Below are 21,374 nucleotides of genomic sequence, written 5' to 3'. Positions count from 1 at the left end.
CATTAACTTGATTCTTAGGTCCATAGCATTATTACTGTTATTATGTTTTGCTCCTATTATGAATGTTTTTCTCCCATTATTCTGTTCATTTAGTATATATAAGAAAATTATTGCTTTTAAAATATATTATTGTTTCAAGTGGCCTTCCTATCAAATGATCTTATTAGTTCTAGCTGTTTTTCAGTTGTTTCTCTTAGGTTTTCTAGGTTAACCAAACAAATCAACAACAAATAATAATTTTGCTTCTTCCTTTTCAATAATTACAGTTTTATTTTTTTGTGAATCTGGATACAAAACCATACTTGCCACACACTTGTAGCATGATATTAAACAGTAGGTGTATGCATGTCTTATTTCTCATTATAATGGAGATGACTTTATTATTATGACTTAAAGCATAATGCTGTGCTTGGCTAGGTATCCCCCAGAGGCCATGTGTTTAAGGCCTGGTAGTTAGTTAGCCTTTGGTACTTTGAGAGGTAGTGGATCCTTTAAGAGGTAGGGCCTAGTGGGTTTCAACAGAAGGTAATATTTTATATTCAGAGGCACTTGAGAGTGCAACATAGCAACATAGCAATCAGATGCACAATTTGGGAACGTAAGTGCAAAGGGCAAAATCAAGAGAAGAATGTCTGGCCACTCTCTATATAAACCTGTAAGTCTGAGCTAAATTTATCTTAGTTTACTCTGGTGACTGTTTGCACCTTTAATGACATGAAAAGCATTTCCACAAAATGGTTTGGGGGGTATTTCAGTTAAACAAAGCTTATGGTATAAAACAGAAGAATATAAGGAGATCTGATCAGGTTTGATAGTTGTTTCATAATATAAAGACAGATTCGTTTCTCTTTTTGGTTGCTCCAGTGTTCTTTGCAGATTCAGTCTCCCGGTTTAATAACTTTCAAGTTGAGAACCTCTGAATTTTGAACTTAATTGCAATAATTTAAGCCCAAGCATGTGTTGAACCTTATCAGCTCTTCTTGGAGCAGCCTGACTTCACCTTGGAGGAAGTAGCTGCTTCTAAGAAGTAAGCTGACCACATGGTCCTTTCTGCTTTTTCTATTTTTGAAGTTTTTCATTATTAAAAGTTGGATAAAAAATTGAGGGAAGTACTGATATTTCTGCGATTCAATCAATGAAAAAGGAAAATGCTACTCAATACATACATGAGCTACCATGAAAACTGTCACCCTCTCTCCCAGAATAAACTCACTCAGGGAGTCAGGAAATTTGGGTGAAAAATATCACTGTCATGAAGATCTGGATAAGCAATAGTCAAAAGGAAAAAATCTACCTTTTCTTTCCTTTCCCCTCTTCCTTGTCCCCCCTGGTCCTTTTCTCCTATCCTAATTGTCCTTTAAAAGACTCATTTTTGACATTTGTATTAAGTTTCAAAATGTTTTGCATTAATGATAAATTAATGGAAATTGGTTTCATTGCCCATTGTCACAATTTTTATATAGGAACACACCTATATCTGAGTTCTGTTTATGAATTAATTAATTAATTAATTAATTTGAGAGAGAGAGAGAGAGAGAATTTTTTAAATATTTATTTTTTAGTTTTTGGTGGACACAACATCTTTATTTTACTTTTATGTGGTGCTGAGGATGGAACCCAGTGCCCCGAGCATGCCAGGGGAGCACGTTACCGCTTGAGCCACATCCCCAGCCCATGAATTTATTTTTTTAACATGCTGAAAATATTCTACCAAAGGGTTTTTTTAAGAGGGGCAGGTGGTTAACTTTCTGAGTCCTTATATGTTTGCTTAGCTAGCTGCCTATATAATATTAGGATTTCAATATTTAAATTATCCTCAAAATTCTATAGATATTATTTCATTATCTTTTGCATTTAAGTTATCTGTAAAGTTGGTTGGAAAAATGATTTTTCTCCCCCTGCTTGTGTGGTTGTCTTCTTACCCTCTATTGCTGGTGTGGTGGTGGGTTTTACTTTCATTCTGATGGGTACATACCCTACATTCCATCCAGAGCTCTTCCTTGCCTGGCTCTTCTGGCACTTCATGTGTGTCTGCATTCCTGTAGGGTAACATCTTCAACCCCATGCATTTCCCTCTTTCCCATTTGTATGTTTTTTCTCAGTTTCTGTTCCAACCCTCCCTGCAGCTACATGTGTTTTCAAATCTTCTCTGTATTTTTAAATTATCTTGGTATTCTTAGCCTTTGGGCTTTTAGGACTTATTTAAACTCTCTCATCTTTCCTCTGCCGCCTTTCCAATTACTGCTGGGTCTCATTTTGCGTGGCCTACCCAAAGCTGCTGCTTAAGTAAAATTTACTTTCTAAACAGTGAAAAGTTTTACCAGGATAGATGGTTTCTGTAACCTCTCCTTACAGCACAAATTTACTCTTCAGCAGGAGTGATCCACCCATCTGTTTGCTTCCAGCCTCACTTGTTCAGAGTTCTGGTTTCTCCTCTTCTTCGACTAGAAAATGCCCCCAAAACTGGGAAACATGCTATAGTGTGACAATGTCAATGGCAAATGACTTGTATGTCTTCTCCTAGCATCCTACACTGCTTACCTTCCCCAGGATCTCCTTGTCCCTCCCAAAGGACTTTCTTAACCTAGCGCCAGGCATATACTCATACCACACGTACTGTGAAATCACAAATTTAGGATTCATCTTCCTTCTGACTTTGTGGGCTGACACATCTTGATGAAGGCCCTCATTTAGAAGAGACATTCTGTACATCTCTAGGAGTATATATGGTAGAAGATCATATTTAGCTCTTCCATTTAGTTTTCTTCAAAACACAATTTTTAAATGTTGCAAAAATCAGATGTTTGGATCATTCAGCCTAAGGCTCTGTTGATAATAATGAACTATAGTGAACTATAGACATATTCCAAGGCATTCCTACTTAAAAAAAATAAACTATTGTGTAGGAACGTTCATTGTAAGATACCAATTTGAACTCACAGATTAACTTGCCTTCTAATATTCCTGCTGAAATGTCCAAAGAAAATTAAATCAAGGGAGGAAACATTTTTATCAGCCATAGGTACCAGGGAAAGTTACAAATCCAGAAACAAAAAGGATACATTTCAGGAAATAGCACAGGTAGCCTGGATTTGAATAATAGTATATAATAGCATATAATGAAGTATTCTGGGTGGATATTGATATTATGACCATGTGGGAGAGTGTCCTTAGGAGATAGACTTAAGTAGTAGTGTTATTGTCAGAATGGGATATTTAGAGATGAAGGGTCATGATGTCATCAATGTGCTTTCTAATAGTTCAGGGTGAGAGAACACATATGCAAAGCTACATAAAACAAGGAGGACAAATGGTGAGTTCTGAAATTTGGAGTGAGTATATGTATTTAACAACTAATTCACTCTATTTTTTGTGTATTTGAACACAATTTATACCATGAAATATTTATTAAATATTTATTTAAAATTTATTTAATTGCTAAGAGCATAACTTTCCATCTTCCTTTCCCACCTCTTCTTACTTCTTTACCTTCTAGAGAATTGCTTTTTCCTTTTTGACAGTTGTTACAAAATCAGTATTTTAATTTATGAGTTCCCCTAACTTAAAGATATTTTTCTTGGAGGCTGGGGTTGTGGCTCAGTGGTAGAGTGCTTACCTAGCATGTGTGAGGCACTGGGTTTAATTCTCAGCACCACATATAAATAAGTAAATAAAGTTCCATCAATAACTAATAAAAATATTTTTTTAAAAAAGAGAGATATTTTTCTTTCTTTGGGTTAGTTTTGACCCTCTTACCATGTTAAGTGGTGAGTTTTCTTTTATTGCATTTTAAAAAGACTACTTCAATAAGAGGATGGGATGGAGACAAAAAGAGAGCTTAAAGAGTTCTTGTTATGGGTTTCTGATTATTTAAGGTGGCATCTCATCTTCCAGGGCCCAGAGGAGGAGTACATACTCCTCCTATAGCAAAGTCTGACCACATCGGGACAAAAAAGCAAATGCCATATGCTGCTAAAATCAAATCTTTTCAGTCATGTTTTTGGCCCCTTGAATAGAGCAAAACTTTGCTTAGAAAAGGAATTATGCCCTTGTAGCTTTGATAAGATCAGCCACAAAGTCAAATAGCTAAATTCAAAGGAGTCTTATTAATCTTGATTCTCTTTAACTTCTCCATAGCATCAGACTATGTGGAAAGACTTTCTTTTTAGATATCGTCTTTTCATCTTTTTACTAATACCATTGCTCTAGTTGGGTCTGGATGAACATTCTGTCATCTGGAGTCACTCCCTGCAGTCTTGTCTTCCACCCCTCCTTTTTCACCTTTCATATTGCCATCAAAGTTACCTTTGATTAATTCACAGCCCAGCTTAAACACCTGTGAGTGCTTTCCATCACCTAAAGGAAAGGTTAAAAAATCCTTGGCCTCATCTCTAGTCACTAACCTAGTGGATGGAGGATGATCAATTCTCCCCCTCTCAGTAGGGTCCTGGCTTATTTCTCCTTCCTGAAACCTATTCTGTAGCCACACGAGACAACAGGTGGCTCTCCAAGTGCCTTCTGGTACTGACTTGGGTCTTGGAAGACTGTGGCTCGGAAGACCTGCACATCAATTGTAGTAGAGAACAAATGAAAGATTGGAAACCAAAGGGTCATTCTGAGCAATGTGGCCTCAGCTGTCTGGGAAAAGTGGTTTGCCATTCTGAAAATAACACTGCTGCTTGTGTATAGCGACCACAGTGGAGAAATTCGAGAGCAAAGTGGAGCATCTTGGTTTATGCTCCTGGCATTTGTTGTGTTGTTTTGGGGGTGGGAGGGGAGTGGTTGTTAGCCATGAGAGGCGAAGGGTGAAAGTGCAAGGATAGTGACAAACGCCTCCATCTGTCTGAACTTACTCCAAACCACTGCAATCACAAGAGTCAAGTTTCCTGGAGAACAGGTTCATGGGTAAAGGAAAGGCTTTAGTGAGGCTATTTGTGGTTATTATTGTAGATGCTGTTACCCCTGGTGTGCCTCTGTATGTATCGTCACCATGGTGACCATATATTTTTCAGGTTAGCATGGGTCAAGGTGGTAAATTTTAATATTTACTTGGGAAAATATTTAATGTTTACTTGAGAAAATATTTACATGGTCACCATAGCTATGGAGTACAAAGAAGAATGATTCTCAGATGACCAGTGGATGGGCTGCCTTATTAAGCAAATAGGAAAAATCTAATATACTGAATAAAAACAGTGCAAAGCATGGAGACATTTAATTAGTTCTACTACCCCAAGTACTCTTCTTTTGAACGCTTTGGTAAATTTTGTATTCTTTTGAATAACTTCACAGTGGGACAATTTTAGAGTTGAGCTGATGAAGTGTAGATCTCTGCACTGATTTTGGAATTCAAAACATGAAATTTTGAATTTTTATGAATAAACTGCAGTAAAGATTGGGCCATCAGATTTGCATGTGGGCTAGAATTTATTTAAAAAGTGATACTTCCCACTATAGCCATTAGGATTTGGTTAGATTGTCTTTTTTGAGTCATATGTTGCACTAACTTTTCATGTTCCTTATAATATAAATGGAAGCCAAAAGATAGAATGTGTGACAGTCTCTTAAATCATATTAGATGGGTGTTGTCATTATTGCTTCCCCGCCTCCACCATCACACAAAGGCAGCAGAAGAGCATCTCATGGTCACCTCACCTGTCCCTCTGTACATTGGGTTTCAAATATCTGTACTCTAACTCATCTTACTATTTTTCCTTAGGCACGTACTTTCAATAATTGAGTATTGTCTTGACAGACTCTTCAAGCACATTGTTTTTAAAGCTGAATGTCCTCAGCACAAATGATGCCACACTGCAGAATAAGAGGGCTTCCCTTTCCAGTTGCCTTTCCACAGAGGTAACCAGCAGAATGTTCTTATGAAGTGGGCAGATCATGTGACCGGATGCATTGTGGATGATTTCCTCCTGAGCAGGAGAAGTAATGTGACTCATGGCTGTGATATACCATTGAATCAAGGCTAGGATGCTTGTGTCTCTGTTCTCAGTATCACCTGTGTTCTTGAGTAAATAAGGCTTCCAGTTATTTTCTCCATGGTTGAACATTTTGCAAGCTCTCTTGGGTTGTCTTGGGATTTGCTAGCATGTGGGAGGGCTGTGGAAATGGTGCAATAAACATGTTCCTGGTCATGAGATATCTTCAGTGTGTGAGAGAGGGAGTTGGATGTCTTTATCCACCTCCCCACATCCCTCTCCCACTTCTTCATCTTATTTTGTGCCCCCAGTGCACAATCTCTATGGATGCATCTTTGAGCTGCCCTCTGGGTGGGTTTGGCAATGTAATATCCTGGCAGCAGATGGGGAAGATGGAGAAGAATGAGGGCCAGATATTTATTTCTTTGCTCCCTTTCTCCCTGTGTGGTCATGGTGAGCTGGCTGTCGCCTTCAAATGAAGGTCTCAGTTTTGTTGGCTCCAGACAGCTGTGTCCCTAAATTCTGCTATTCTGGTCTAGGCTGGGAGCAGTTTCTTGCTATTACTAGATCTGAAGTAATATACCATCTCTCCTTTTTCCTACACTCTGCCCATACCTTTGTATAGTCCCTTAATTAAACTCACTTTCAATTCCCCAATTTGAAAGTGCCATCTGGTTCCTATTGAAACCCTAACTGACAGAGGGGTGAAACATTGTTGAATGAATGTTAGTAGAAGGGTTCTGAAGGACTTTACCAGTGACCCCTAGAACCAGGCTGTAAGCAGTGCAATAGATATGCATGTATGTAAGTTGCAACCAGACTTTGGGGTGGGAGGGGAACTCTGGCTGTGTGTGGCTTCTGTTGCTGCATTCCAAGATGCTGCTTGGGTCATAGGTCCCCTAGCCTGGGGCTGATGTACCACAGCTCTGGCTTTGATTTGGAGCCTGGAAGAGAGGAGGAAGCAAGTCCTTTCCATTAGTGCTGCTGGCTTAGAAGGAGGCTCTGAGTCAGCAGCTGAGAACAATTTCAAAGCATCACCCTGTCTCTGGTGCCTCTGTCTCTCCTCTTCTGCTGGCGGCCCCAGGTCCATCCTGGCGTCAGGCAGCTGCAAAGAGAACCATCCTGAAGCTTCGGCCTGGTGCCTCCCTCCTGCTGTCTTCTTTGGCATCCCTGTCCCCTTGCAAAGCAGAGCTCTATTAGCAAGTGAAATGTCATAGTTTCAAACAAACAAGCCCTAAAGTCTGCCAAGTTGTCTGGGTGGAATCAAAGAAATCTCAGTATCCTCTGCCTCCTTTTGGCCTCCTCTCTGGGGATTCAGTATCATTTCATGGTTGGAGTAGGGCTCACTTTCTTCCCATCTACTGGGGGGTGACTGTCTCCAAAGCCATGATGCTGCTTGTGAAGCCAGTAGGGTCCCTGGGAGCTGAGCTATCTTTTGTCTTCTGTTGATTGAGGTCAGTTGGTCACTGTCTGGGATTTAATCAGTTCCCTTCCTTACAATCTTTCCCAGCCACTCTCCTTCCTCTCCACTTTTTTTTTTTTTTGACCAGCTCAGAAAAAAAATCAAATACCAAAAACCAAACAAACAAAAAAACCCAAAACTCAGGTTGCCTCATATTGAAAAAAGTGGTCTAGGACATCATCTCTGCCCAACTCTAAGCACTTTTTATCAACTCTGGATAGTGCAGAAGTAAGGAAGAGGCAACTAACTGGAGATGAGTTCCCTGGCAAAGAAATAGTAAACAGCAAAACAGTGATTTCAGAGGGAAAACTGTTTCCCTCACTAATAAAGCATGGCTCATGATGGAAAATAACTCCGAAGAAAGTAGGGAGCAAATGGATTGAGTTGCTATGGGAACGCAGTTGGAAAAAAAACATGAAATATGTAAATACTGTAATTTGGTATTTTAATGTACTTCTTTTCCATGAAGAAAATTCCCTGACAACTAAACTAACAACTCATTCCTCTGCAACACATAGCCCTGATTGACAGAGGTTGGGCAAGTAGGTTTATGAATTCAATTTTGCCTCCAGGAGCAAATATCTTTATTCTCAAGCATAAAAATCAAACATCTGGAGCAATGTCTCTCAACTCTGGCTGCACATTAGACTCAGGGGACTTTCAAAAAATTGGCTATACCCTAGGCCAATTAAATCAGATTCTCTAGGGGTGGAGATTGGACTTTGGTATTTTTTGAAAGGTCCTCAGCCTTTTTCTAGGGCAGCCACTGGCTGTGAACTATGTTGTAAACCACTGGTCCAGAATCCTGATTTGACAGAATTGGTGAATAGAGATTATTTATTGGCCATATTCCTTTCCTAGGTTTTATTTCACCTATTTTTTGATGATTTAGATATTGTAATACAAATAGTGGGATATGATTAGCAATTATCATTCTTCCATTAGCAGTGTTATTATCTTCACCAATAATAGATTAGTGCTTCTCTTATTTGGAGAAAACATATGATACTATATTACAAATCATTATCATTTAACCATAATAATAATTATGATAAATTCTTATTATTTTTAAGGTTATAGATTGATGATCATAATTTGGGAAGTTTAGATAGTGCTCTAAATGTTGATATCAGTCTATATTTTAATAATTACCACCATCAATTACTATTAGTTAGGTAATAAATCAATAATAAGCATTTATGTAGATATTATTATTCAACTTGCTTAATAAGGCTGCACTAGAGTTGGTAAATGGTATAATTTCTGTCTTCCTGATGGAAAAAATATTGCAAATGTTGCACAGAAAAATTATGCAACTTGCATGAATTTATATATTGAAATTATGGCATACTGAGTGCAGAACTCTACAATTTCAATTTTTTTTTCTCACTGCTTGTCTCCTGTTTCTTTTGTTCTGTCCAATGTGAGTCTCAATCTTTCTCCTATGCTATCACTCCAGGAAACAAAACTATGAGTTTGTCCAGACTTTACTGGTACCCGAAGAGAATTTGAATGGGTAAGGAAGAAGGGTTTATGAAAAAAGGTCAATATTATAGAAAGTAAGAATGATTTGTGAAAAATCCCACTTAATTGTACAACCTAAATTCATGTGGTTGAGGGATTTAAGAGGTTATTGGAGATTACAACCTAGGAAGACTTGCTTGCTTTTGAAACATTCTTACTCTTCTTTAACATCATTGGTATTATGTGCAACTATTTTAGTCAGCTTTTTTTTTTTGCTCCTGTAACTAAAAGGACTCAACCAGAACAATTGTAGAGGAGGAAAAGTTTATCTGAGTTCTCATGGTTTTAGAGGTCTTAGTCCATAGACAACTGGCTCTATTCCTGGGGGCTTGAGGTGAGGCAGAACATCATGGTGGAAAAAGTATGGCAGAAGGAAGCAGCTCACATGGTGATCAGAAAGCAGAGGTCTCTACTTGCCAGATACAAATATATACCCCAAAGCCAGCCCCCAATTTCCACCTCCTCCAGCCACATCCTACCACTTTAGTTACCACTCAGTTAATCCTTATCAGGGGATTAATTCATTGATTGGGTTAAGATGCTCGCAACCCAATCATTTCTCCTCTCAACCTTTTTTTGCATTGTCTCACACATGAAATTTTGGGGGATGCCTCATATCCAAACCATAACAGCAACTTTTGGAGGCTATCCCCTGGGTAACCAGTCTAATGAAATTCAGGTCACTGATTCAGGTTGTGGGCCTGCTAGAAATATGTGCAACTGCCTTCTGTACCTGTCCTTTGGTAGTCTTTGAGATGACCTCTGAACTTCCACACCAGATCCAATTCTCTTCTCTGTTATCTGTTCCCACAGGGCCATTCTTGTGTCCTTTGTAGCCCTTAACATAAGGAATTAGGTAAAAATTATTTAATGTGAGTCCTTCCTCAAACACAGACAACTCCAGGAGGGCAGGAAATAGTATTATTAATTCTTGCATCCAAATTATCTTTGTCCCTTATGTATACTAGCTAGTAAATATCATTAAATAATTTTTTCTTTGCCTTTCCTGTTATTTAAAGTTACCATATTTTAGATATTTAAGAGTGATTTTTATTAAAGCTAACTTATTTATTATGGAAAATTTCAAATATTCCTAAAAGTAGATACTTTATGAAGAACATGTATGAATATATCATTTAGCTTTAACAATTATAATTTGTCAATCTTTAAAAGTTTTCTAATGAAAAAACTTAATTTTTGTTTTGTTTTAATTCTGAAAACTCTTTTAGGTTGGAAATCATTCCTATTCTTGCAACAACAACAACAACAACAGCAACAACCAAAACCCCTAAAATCAATGACTTTTCTCAGATTCATCAGATAAATTAATTTGCAGGGAAAATCATCACCCTGAAATCTAGAGAGACAGATGAATCCAAAGAGCCACAACTTAGATCTGCTTACCCAAAGAAGAAAACACTGGTCATTTTGGTAATTAAGTGATAATTCTGAGGAATTGCTGGGGATGCAGTGTGGGCTAGCCTGAGAGTGAGAAACTCCTGAGGCTGCAGTCTTACAGAGACCCTGACACTTTTGTGGATTTTACTTCCAGGAATCTTGCCAAATTTTTGTGGTGAAGATCCAAAAAAGATCCTTCATGGCCTTGGTAGCAGGAGGGAAGAACACTCCCTCTGATATATGCTGAGAGCTGTCTCCTAAACAAGGGCCTACTGTCCAGAGAAAATGCTTCCCCAGAGCCTTACCTCACCAGGGAAAGGGGCTTCCACCCACTCTGGCCTCTTGTAGCCTTACTTTCTTCCCTAAGCTGGCTGGGGGGTACGTGGGGGAGCTACACCACTGGAGAAGCATGTATGAAGCTCACAACCTGAAGACAGGCCCACCAAAAGACTGAGATTTAGTCATATGATTGTCTTGTGGATCTTATAGCTATTTCCTCTATAACCAATGGATTATAGACAAAATAGCTATAAGATCCACATAGTCTCTGAGGAGGTACTTAGGGAAGCCTCATGTTGAGAGGGTAGACAAAGGCAAGGTCACTGGAGGAATTTGAAGCCTCAGGCTCCTGCAGCTATAGAAAATTTTAGATCAACTAACTCCTAATCATATTAATACAAATTCTCACCCTAAAAGCCTATTACTTGATATAATATATACAGCTTTAAACAAAATATTATAAAATATTGTAATATTATAAAATATTATAAGGCTTGCCAAAGGCAAGAATGCAATAGTTGGAAGAGATAAAGCAAGCATCAGGACCAGACGTAGGCATGACACAGATGTTGGAATTACTAGTTACAGATATATACCTGTGGGGGGATACCTCACATCCAAATTATATATATAATATAATATTATAGAATTTGTGATGTTAGGGATTGAACCCAGGGCCTTATGCATGCTAGGCAGTTCTCTACTACAAAGATACACCCCCAAAACTTTTTTGTTTATTTTCAGACAGAGTCTACTAAGTTGCCCATGCTGGCCTCAAACTTGTGGTCTTCCTGCCTCAGCCTCCTGAGTAGCTGGGCTTACAGGCACATGCCACTGTGTTCCTCAGTTATAGAATTTAGCAGAATGATTTATGAGTGAGGGAAAGTAACAGCAGGTGTTTTAGTCAGCCTTCTTGCTGCTGTGGCTAAAGGATCTGACCAGCACAACTGTAGGGAAGGAAAAGTTTATTTGAGGGCTCACGGGTTTCAGAGGTCTTAGTCCAGAGAAGGCCAGCTCCATTCTTTAGGGCTTGTGGTGAGGCTGAATATCATGGTGGGAGAGGGTGGCAGAGGAAAGCAGCTCACATCATGGTGATCAAGAAGCAGAAAAATAGACTCCAGCTTCAGATACAAAGTATATACCTCATAGCCACGCTCCCCAATTAACCACTTCCTCCAACCACACCCCACCTGCATCTAGTTACCACTCAGTTAATCCCATCATTAACTTAATTGTGGGTTAAGATTCTTACAATCCAATCATTATTCCTCTGAACCCTCTTGTATTTTCTCACATGTAAGCTTTGGGGGGATACCTCACATCCAAACCACAACAGCATGCAAAAACATGAGTAATTAAGAAGAGAAATGAAATTTCGAAAAAAGAATAAAAGAAAATGCTATAAACAATGATTGAAACAAAATTGAAGAATGCCTTTGATGGGCTCATCAGTGGTAATGTGAACAAGGAAAATGTCATTGAGCTTGAAGATAAGTCAGTGAATGGAAACCTAACCTCCCACAAAACCCAGAACAAATCAGTCCAATACCTGTAGATATAATTTCAAGAGGTATATCATATGTATAATTGGAATACCATGAAGACAAGAAAGAGAAAACAGCAGAAAAAGTGATGATGGCCAGGAATTTCCAAATTTAATGACAGATATCAAAGAACAGATCCAGGAAGTCCAGAAAACACCAAATGGAATGAATCCTTGCTTGGCCTATCATATTTAAATTATTTAATTTTTAAATTTTTTTGGTCTTCTTTCTTTATCTTTATTTTTTAAATTTGTTTTACTTAGTTACACATGACAGTACAGTGATCTTGACATATCATACATTTGAATCAGATGGGATATAATTTCTCATTTTTCTGAGTATACAGGTTGCAGAATCACATTGGTCATGCAGTCACATATATACGCACAGTAATAATAATATCTGTGGCCTATCATATTTAAATTGTAGACTATAAAAGATAATGATAAAGTCTTAAAAGAAGCCAACAGATAAAAACGTCTTACCTATGGAGGAACAAAGATAAGAATTATAGGATACTTACTTTTCTTCAGAAACAATGCAAATAAAGAGTGGAATAAAATATCTCCAGGTTCTGAAAGGACCCCTCCACCAATCTAAAATTCTATAAACACTGAAAATTTCCTTTCAGGTAAAAAATAAAGACACTATCTGATAAACAAAAACAATTTATGATCACCAGAATTTCTCTGTGAGAATTGTTGAAAGACTTTCCTTCAGAAAGAAAATGATGTAGGTCAAAATTTCAAATCTACATAAGGAAAAAGAGTTGGAAAAGAACAATAATGCCTTTTATTTTTCTTAATTGATCTAAAAGAAAGATACCCACTTTAATAGTAAAAGTGAACTGGAAAATTATAGTTTGGGTAAATGAAATGAGTGATAGTGAAATGATGACATAAAGACCAAGAGGGAGGAATTGAAAACACTTTTTTTTGTCTTTTTAAATTTTTTTATTGATTTTTTAAAATAAATGACAGCAGAATGCATTATAATTCTTATTACACATATAGAGCACAATTTTTCATATCTCTGGTTATATATAAAGTATGTTCACACCAATTTGTGTCTTCATACATGTACTTTGGTTAATGAAACACTTTTATAATGTACCTAAATTTGTGTGTGCATATGAATGATATGAGTTTGAAATTTAAAAATTAACTTTCCACAGCACAAAAATAAATACTTATGCATAAATTTAACTAAATACAAATAGGAGCTATATTCAGAAAACTATAAAACTCTGTCTTTTATGGAAGAATATTCTGTTTGATGGATTAAAATATTCAGTATTGTTAACACATCAGTTTTTCCCAACTTGATCTACAGGCTCAAAGTAGTCCCAATCAAAATCCCAGCAAGCTATTTTGTAGATATTGACGAACTGATTCTAAAGTTTATATAGAAGAGCCAACTGGATATTGAATAGTCACAAAGATCAATGGAACAGATTAGAACTCAGAAATAGAGCAACATAAACGTAGTCAACTGATCTTTAACAAAGGAGCAAAGGCAATTTAATGGAAAAAGGGTCATCTTTTCAACAAATGTTGCAGGGACAACTGGATCTCTATGTAAAAACATGAATGTAGACACAGACCCTAGATATTTCACAATAATTAGTTCAAAGTGGACTATATACCCATGTTCATAGTGCAAAACCACAAAACTTCTAGAAGAAAAATAGGAAATATAGATGACCTTGTGTTTGGCTATGAGTCTTTTGATACAACATCAAAAGTGTAATCCATGAAAAAATCCAATGAATGGAACTTCTAAAAGAAATAATTCGTCTCTATGAGAGATGGTAGTAAGGATGAAAAGGCAAGCCAGAGACTGGCAGACTACACATATGATAAAACGTATCTTTCAAAGCAAATCAGATAAAAGACTATTATCCAAAATGTACAAAAACCTATTAAAATTCAGTAGTAAGGAAAAAAGAGATTTGAACAGATACTTTACTAAGAAAGACATATAGATCCTCAAAAAAGCATATAAAAATGTTAAATATCATTTATCATTAGGAAATAGCAAGTTAAAACATCAATAAAATACCATTCTACACTTATAAGATGGGCAAAATCCAAAAATATCAACACTATCCATTGCTTGCAAAGATGAAGCACAAGAGGACCTTTATTCAGTTTGATACAGGTACTTTGGAAAGATAAATGACACAATGATGTAGGTACTTGAGAAGATAGATAATTTCTTGCAAATCCTGTCTTATTCTTACCATAAGACCTAATGAGCATGTATTTACTCAACTGATTTGAAAATGGAAAAATCTGAATGAGTATTTCTAATAGCTGTATACATATCAGTCCAAACTAAAACTAACCAAGATGTCCTTCAATAGGTGAATGGATAAACACTTTGGTATATCCATAGGATGAAATATCAGTGATAAAAGAGCTATTCAGTAACCCAAGTCATTCATCAATCTTAAATGTATATTGCTAAATGAAAGCAGTCAGTATGAAAAGGTTATATACTGTATGCTCTTGATTTTGTGATCTTTTAGAAAAGGAAAAACTATAGAGATGGTTAAAATGATCAATGTTTGCTAGAGATTCAGTGGTGGGGAGGAATGGGTAATGGGTGAATAACAGAAGATTTTTTTTGGGTGTTCAGACTATTCTGTAGGATGCTGTAATGGTGAGTACTTAACAATATGCACTTGTAAAAACTCAGAACTTAAGCAGGCAAGGAGTGAACAGTAGAGTATTCAAATTGAAGAATTATTTTGGAAGACAGGGATTCCAGATGGAATGCAGAATGTGACAAAACCATCTAGTTGTATTACAAAAGTGTGAAGCAACCTCATTGAATGGGCTGGGGAAAAGTGTGGACCTACATAACTCTGGAAATGAGTGGAGTCTGTAGAACTAAAGGCCAAAAAAAAAAAAAAAAAAAAAAAAAAGATACATACTGGTTAAGTAGTATATGCTAGTCAGTTTTTCCCTTGGGAGCATGGGTTAACAATTATCAAACCATGTGTATGCTGAAGTGGAATCATCAGAAAATGGATGGTGGTTGGTGGGAGCCTCATTTCTCACCATTGGAGTGGGATGTGGAGGCTAGAATAAGTCTTGTAGTGGCTCATCAGGATTGGGCATATCAGTATGAATTCATATTCAGTCCAATATGGATGTAGATGAATACATGTGGAAATATTTATTGATGTGTTTGTACACCTAAGTTAGTATATATATGTACATTTGCTATTTTTATCAAAGATCCTAGAAGCAAGAATATTCCTGCAGCAGCAAGCATAACTCACACCCAGATCTTGGTTTCTAGCATCATTTTACAATATAAAAAATGAAGAAATAGCTGGTTTTAGGACTGGGGAGGATATAGACAAGATGCTCCTTGGGTATCATGTAGTACCAAAAAGTAAGGAAGTGCTCTCAAAACAACAACACCCCTCAAACCAAACCAAAACCCCACAAAAAGAACAACAAAACCAGATCCCATATCCAGACAAGCCCACAATGATGGGAAAATTTCAAAGAAACACAGAGAGCTCCCAGTGACTAAACTGGAAACAATTTGAGGAACAAGATAAAATAGTATCGGCTTATAACCCCAGATATAAATGAATAGTCCATACTGATACAAACAATGAAATAAATAAGAGGGGAGTAGGGGGAAAGCACAGTATGTAAAAGGGAATAATTGTAATTTTTCAGTGGGAAAACCTGACAAATACTACCTCAGCTAGGTGCTGAAGGTTAACAACAATGATAAGTCATGTTGAGAATGTGTACCCTTGACCCATGTGATGATGATGGCACCTCTCCTCTGGTGTCTTCCAAGAACAGGTAAGTCCATTCTGATTATCACAAAATTCCCAAGGGAGAGATTTGGTATCAAATACCTGGCCAGGACTACAAAACTATAGGTCATCAAAAATAAGAAAACCTGGCTGGGGATGGTGGTGTATGTGTGTAGTCCTGGCTACTCAGGAGGCCAAAGTAGGAGGTTTGGGAGTTCGAGGCCAGCCTGGGCAACTTAGCAAGGCCCTATCTCAGAAGCAACAACAACAAAACAACCAATCCCAAAATAAACGAATATGTATGTTCCGTGTTAAACAAGGAACATTTGAGAAACTCATAGCCAATAGGAGCCCAAGGAAACACTACCATTAAATGTAATGTGGAGTCCTAGAGGGGATAAGGAACTATGAATAAATTATGGGCTTCTGTTAATATTGTGTCAATACTGGCCTCAAACTCCCAAACCTTCTACCTTGGCCATCTGAGTAGCTGGGACTACAGACACACACCACCATCCCCAGCCAGATTTCCCTTATTTTTGATGACCTTATTAGTTTTGTAGTACTGGCCAGGTATTTGATACCAAATCCCTCCACTGGGAGTTTTCTGATAATCAGACTGGACTTGACTGTTCTTGGAAGACACCAGAGGAACAGTGGCCATTTTAAGGCAAGTACCAATCTAATGTGAGGTTCATAACAGGGAAAACTGAGTGTGATGTATATGAGAACTCTCTGTATGCTTTTATAATTTTTTTCTGTCAATCTAAAACTATTCTAAAATAGTGTTTTTTTTTTTTTTGAGAAGATAATTTTTGAAAGTGCTTTCTAGGGTAGGGATATGGTAAATCAGGCCTATAGCCACTGTCTAACTTATTTTTTGATATTTGAAGTTTACTGGTGTGAAAAAAAATTATGCGGTTCAGAGCTCATGATATGCTGTTATTCAGGTTCCTGATGTTCATCTATAATATGAAATGGCCTCCTAATAGCTCTGCCATTGGCATCCAGTGGTTCTGAACTGGGCTGAAGCCACCAGGTATGAGGTGTTTTGATTTTGTCCAGTAACTGGAGGATACACTACTGGCCTTTATCAGGTAAGCAGCAGTAAATGCTTAATGTTCTGTGATGCATAGGACAGCTTCCTACAGTGATGAATTTTTCCTCATTCCGAATGACTTGCTAAATTGTCTTGGTACTTTTTCCAGGGGGAAAACCTGTTTAAAATAATCTAAGTTCAGACTCAAATTTTACTTTTATATGTGATATACACTAAGTTTTTTTTTTTTTTTTTGCATGACTTTAATTATGTGAATTTTCCAGGAATGTCAGTATCATATAAATCCAAAGGAAAATTGTAGTTTACTTGTTTGGAAATACTGCATCACATGGCTTTTGGTATTTAAGTCACCAATACAGAACACTTGTAAAAAAAAATTTTTTTTTTTTTTGCAAAAGGGATAAGATAGAGATATAATGGATTATTTTGGCACTTTTGAAGATAAATGGGAGTGCTTTAAAAATCATGCTTGGAAACTGGGCATAGAGTGGATTGTCCCAGGAAAATTGAGTTATTCAAAAGAGTCCGGAAAGTGTAGTTTTTAGCTTTCCAGCCCCCCAGTACAGGAAGACAGCAGAGGTCAGAATAGATATTGTGAGAAAATCTACATATCCTTAGTAATATCTTTGTTTGATCTATCAGCTGCAGTGAGAAAGTGTGTTAAAATTTCTCTCTATAATACTGAATGGGCATTTTTTCTTTTTCTTCCTTTAAACTTTCACATTATATTTGTAAACCCTACTTTTTAGTGGCATACAGGTTCATAATATCTTCCTAGTGAATAGAAACTTGTATCAAATATGCAATGACCATTTACATTTCTAAATAATACTTTTTTTTGCTTTGAAATGTATTTTGTACGTATATGACAATCTGGGCTTTATTTTAATTTTGCTTGACATCTTTCATCTTTTCATATTTAATGTTTCTGCATCCTTATGTTTTTTGTTTCTGATAGTTAGCATGTAGCTGGATTAAAAATGATACTCTAGAGGCTGGGGTTGTGGCTCAGTGGTGGAGCGCTTGCCTAGGATGTGTGAGGCACTGTGTTCGATCCTTAGCACCACATAAAAATAAAATAAAATAAAATAAATAAAATAAAGGTATTGTGTCCATCTACAACCCCCCCAAAATTAAAAAAACAAAAAAAATGATATTCTAGTGCTTTATAGATGCACATAAAGGTGAAATGCACTGTGAAATATGCACATATGTATCTAGCATAATTTTGTCATTTTCATTCCACTGTTTCCCATCCTTCTTCTCTCCCCTTCAGTTCCCTTCCTCTCTCTGCTCCACTGATCTCCCTTACGTTTTCATGGGATTTCTGTCTCCCAACTTTTTTTCTTATTTTGAACTAGCTTCTGCCTATGAGAGAATGTTCAATCCTTGGCTTTTGAGTCTGGTTATTTCACATAGCATGGTGTTTTCCAGTTTCATTTATCAGCAAATGCCATATTTTGTTCTTCTTTATGACTGAGTAAAACTCTATTGTGTATATATACAGCACATTTTCTTTACTTATTCATGTATAAATAAGTGGAAAAAAGACCAGTAGAGAAAGGAAAATGGGAGGGAAGAGGGAATGGGAAGGGGAAACACTGGGGCTTGAAGTGAAGCAAATCATATTCCATGCTTATATGATTAGGTCAAAATGAGCCCCAGGATTATGTGAGACTACAATGCACTAAGACATAAAAATATCAGTCTAGGTTTTTATCTGGCAAATGTAATCTGTTTATGTTAAACCACAATCACTGCTTGATTTGAATCCATTTTTATCTTATTTTCTAACCCCCCCTTTCAATATTTCCCATTTAATTGTCTTTCATTTTGTATTAACACCAGTTGTCAATTTTTTCTACACTAGTTTTGAAAATAACATACTACTTTATTTCATTTATTTTAAGAGATAGAAATTTTAACAGATACACTTAATAACATATAAAGGAAATTAATATCTTTATTCTCTTTCTGTAAGAAATTAAATGTCTTAACATCAATCCTTTACTCTCCTTGAATAATTATCATTGCCAGGAATTTAGCTTTACATTGATGTTTTGACCCTTCAAATCACCATACTTGTTATCATATATAGTCCATATTTGTTTGTTTACCAATTTCTTTGTTTATTATTCCCTTTTACACCTAAAACCTACTTTCTAGGATCATTTTCTTTAAGTACTTTTTTTATAAAAATTTTTGTAGTGAGTTTCTATATATTCTATCTTAGTTTTGCCTTTTTTTTTGGAAAATATATTGATTTCAAAGTAAATTTCCTTTGGTAGAGAATACTAGACTGACATTTGTTTTCTTTCACTATTTAAGCCCATATCATTTTACAGGTGTCAGAGAAACCAACCAATAGTTACTGAGAAATCAGCTATTGGTTAATGTAAATTATTTGTAGGTAATCTAATCCCAGCCCTTCATTGTTTTAAAGGTCTCTTTGCTTTTTGTATTCTGCAGTTTCACTATACTCAGTTGAGATTATTTGTCCTCTCAACCCCAACCTTTTTTTTTTCCTTATTTTCCTTTGTGTTTACTGGGTTTCTTGAGTCAGTGGATTTCTTGGAAAAATTCTTGATCTATTATTCTACCTCATAATTTGTGTTAAACCTTAATAATAGATTTTGAATTGGACATAAGTTGGGCCTTCTCATTTATACATATCTCTGGATGTCTTTTGCATTTTTTTCTTTTCTGTATTACTGTTCTGTTTTGTATAGTTTTTCAAACCAATCTTCCAATACTCTCCAGCTGTATAGTTTAACTCGCCAACTGAGTTTATGCTTTCAACTCTTATGTCTTTTTATTTCTAGAAGTTCTATTTTTTTATTTCTCTAAAGTTATTTGTTAATTTTTATAAATGGTTTTTTTTCTTTTGTCATACTCTCAAAACTTATAAACACCAGAAAGATGTTGAACACATTTATGTTCAATGTTGATAATTATATAATCTGAACTGTACATGATTCTAATTACACCACTTTTTGTTCTGACTCAAAATCATGGTAGCATGCTTCCTTGTATATTTAGTGATTTTTAAAATTTTGAGCTGATGTTATTAGAAACTTTAATAATTCTTGGAGGCTTGAGTTTAAAGTATGTTACTCCAAAGAGGATTTGCTTTATTTGTGTGAATAACTTTGGACCATTTAAAATGAAGATTTTAAACTGAGATTATCATGTTAAATTTTGGTGTGAGTACTTGGTTCAAAGAATATGAACTTGTGTTTAAAAAGGTTTTAGGGCTGTATGCTTATGTGTGTTCACACTTGTGCATTTTTTTCCATCTAGAATCTAAATTGAATCAGGTATTATCTTTACTAACTTTTGTATGTGGCTATTTTTTCTTTCCTCTGAGAACTGCCTTTTGGGAATCCTGGTTTTACACAGTGGTCTCAGATTTGATCTCCAACCCTGTTCAAGTTCACATTTAGTCCCTTGTCTCCAGGACTTGTTAAAAGCCAGGCTTTAAGCTTCTAGATATTGCCAAAATCCCTGAGGATTCCCATGCTTATTTACCCCTATTGATCTGTTCTATGTGCCTAACACAGAAATATATGTTGAATTGAATTGCCCACGAGAGTTGAGTTCATTCTATGTGACATTCTGAAGTGTAATGAGGGGAGCCAGGGCCCTAACAAGAGCTTTAGCTCTATTTGAGGAATAATGTTCCCAAATTAGTTGATCATCCTGGTTACCAGAGGATTCATGAACAGGCCAAACAACTGCCTACTGGGGGTGTGATCAAGGGACTTAGGTGTGGAGTTTGTTTGGACTGAAACGCTGCCATCTTCTGATCCTTGCTTGTTGCTGACCCGAATGGCAAAAATGAACACCATGATAGACTCAGGAAGAAGTCTCCATTTCCTTGGCTATGCTGAGAGTTTAGAAGATTGTCTTGCCAGATCTGTACTCTTCCCGCAAATGGCTCCTTGACACCTGGCAGCAGAGTTCTGTGGCTCAGTAGGCTGTGCCAGAGCATGCGATCCCTGGGCTGCCTGGATCTGCTGTTCATGTGGCCACGTCTTCAGGCCCTGTCAGGTGGCCATGGTTTGTGTTGGCTGCATTGCTGCTAAGGGGGAGGTGGACTGGGGCACGATGAGTGAGCAACAGGTGTTACCAGGAGTCTAGACAGAAAAGGATCCTTATACCCACAGGAGCCTTGGTTTAAAATAGCTCGTTCCCCAAACATTCTTCTAGTGGCGCTTGGCCGTCTGGGCTGTGGTTTAAGATCATTTGGCAATTCTCATTCTGGTAATCAGAGAACAGCTTCTGGGGCTATAAAATCATCAGCAAGTTAAGCCAATTAGCTCAGCCAGGAAAGGATTATGTACCCCAGCTTTGGTACCAGGCAACCATGCAAGTTGATTTTACAAAGTTT

At 36.8% G+C, this 21,374-nt stretch overlaps 1 long non-coding RNA gene across 1 annotated transcript in view; it reads left to right on the top strand.

Moving 5' to 3' along the window:
- The first annotated feature begins 496 nt into the window (after nucleotides 1–496).
- Nucleotides 497–21,374, top strand: part of LOC124100589 (uncharacterized) — a 58,137-nt gene continuing 37,259 nt past the window's right edge. The window contains exons 1-2 of the long non-coding RNA XR_006854356.2: nucleotides 497–655; nucleotides 16,875–17,021. This is a non-coding gene — a long non-coding RNA (uncharacterized LOC124100589). The remainder of the gene's footprint in view (nucleotides 656–16,874; nucleotides 17,022–21,374) is intronic.

The sequence above is a fragment of the Marmota monax genome, unplaced genomic scaffold (assembly GCF_021218885.2).
Source record: "Marmota monax isolate L192 unplaced genomic scaffold, Marmota_monax_Labrador192_F-V1.1 WCK01_AAM20220418_F8-fsc00130, whole genome shotgun sequence".
Taxonomy (NCBI): Eukaryota; Metazoa; Chordata; class Mammalia; order Rodentia; family Sciuridae; genus Marmota; species Marmota monax.
This window is presented reverse-complemented; position numbering and strand designations above follow the sequence as displayed.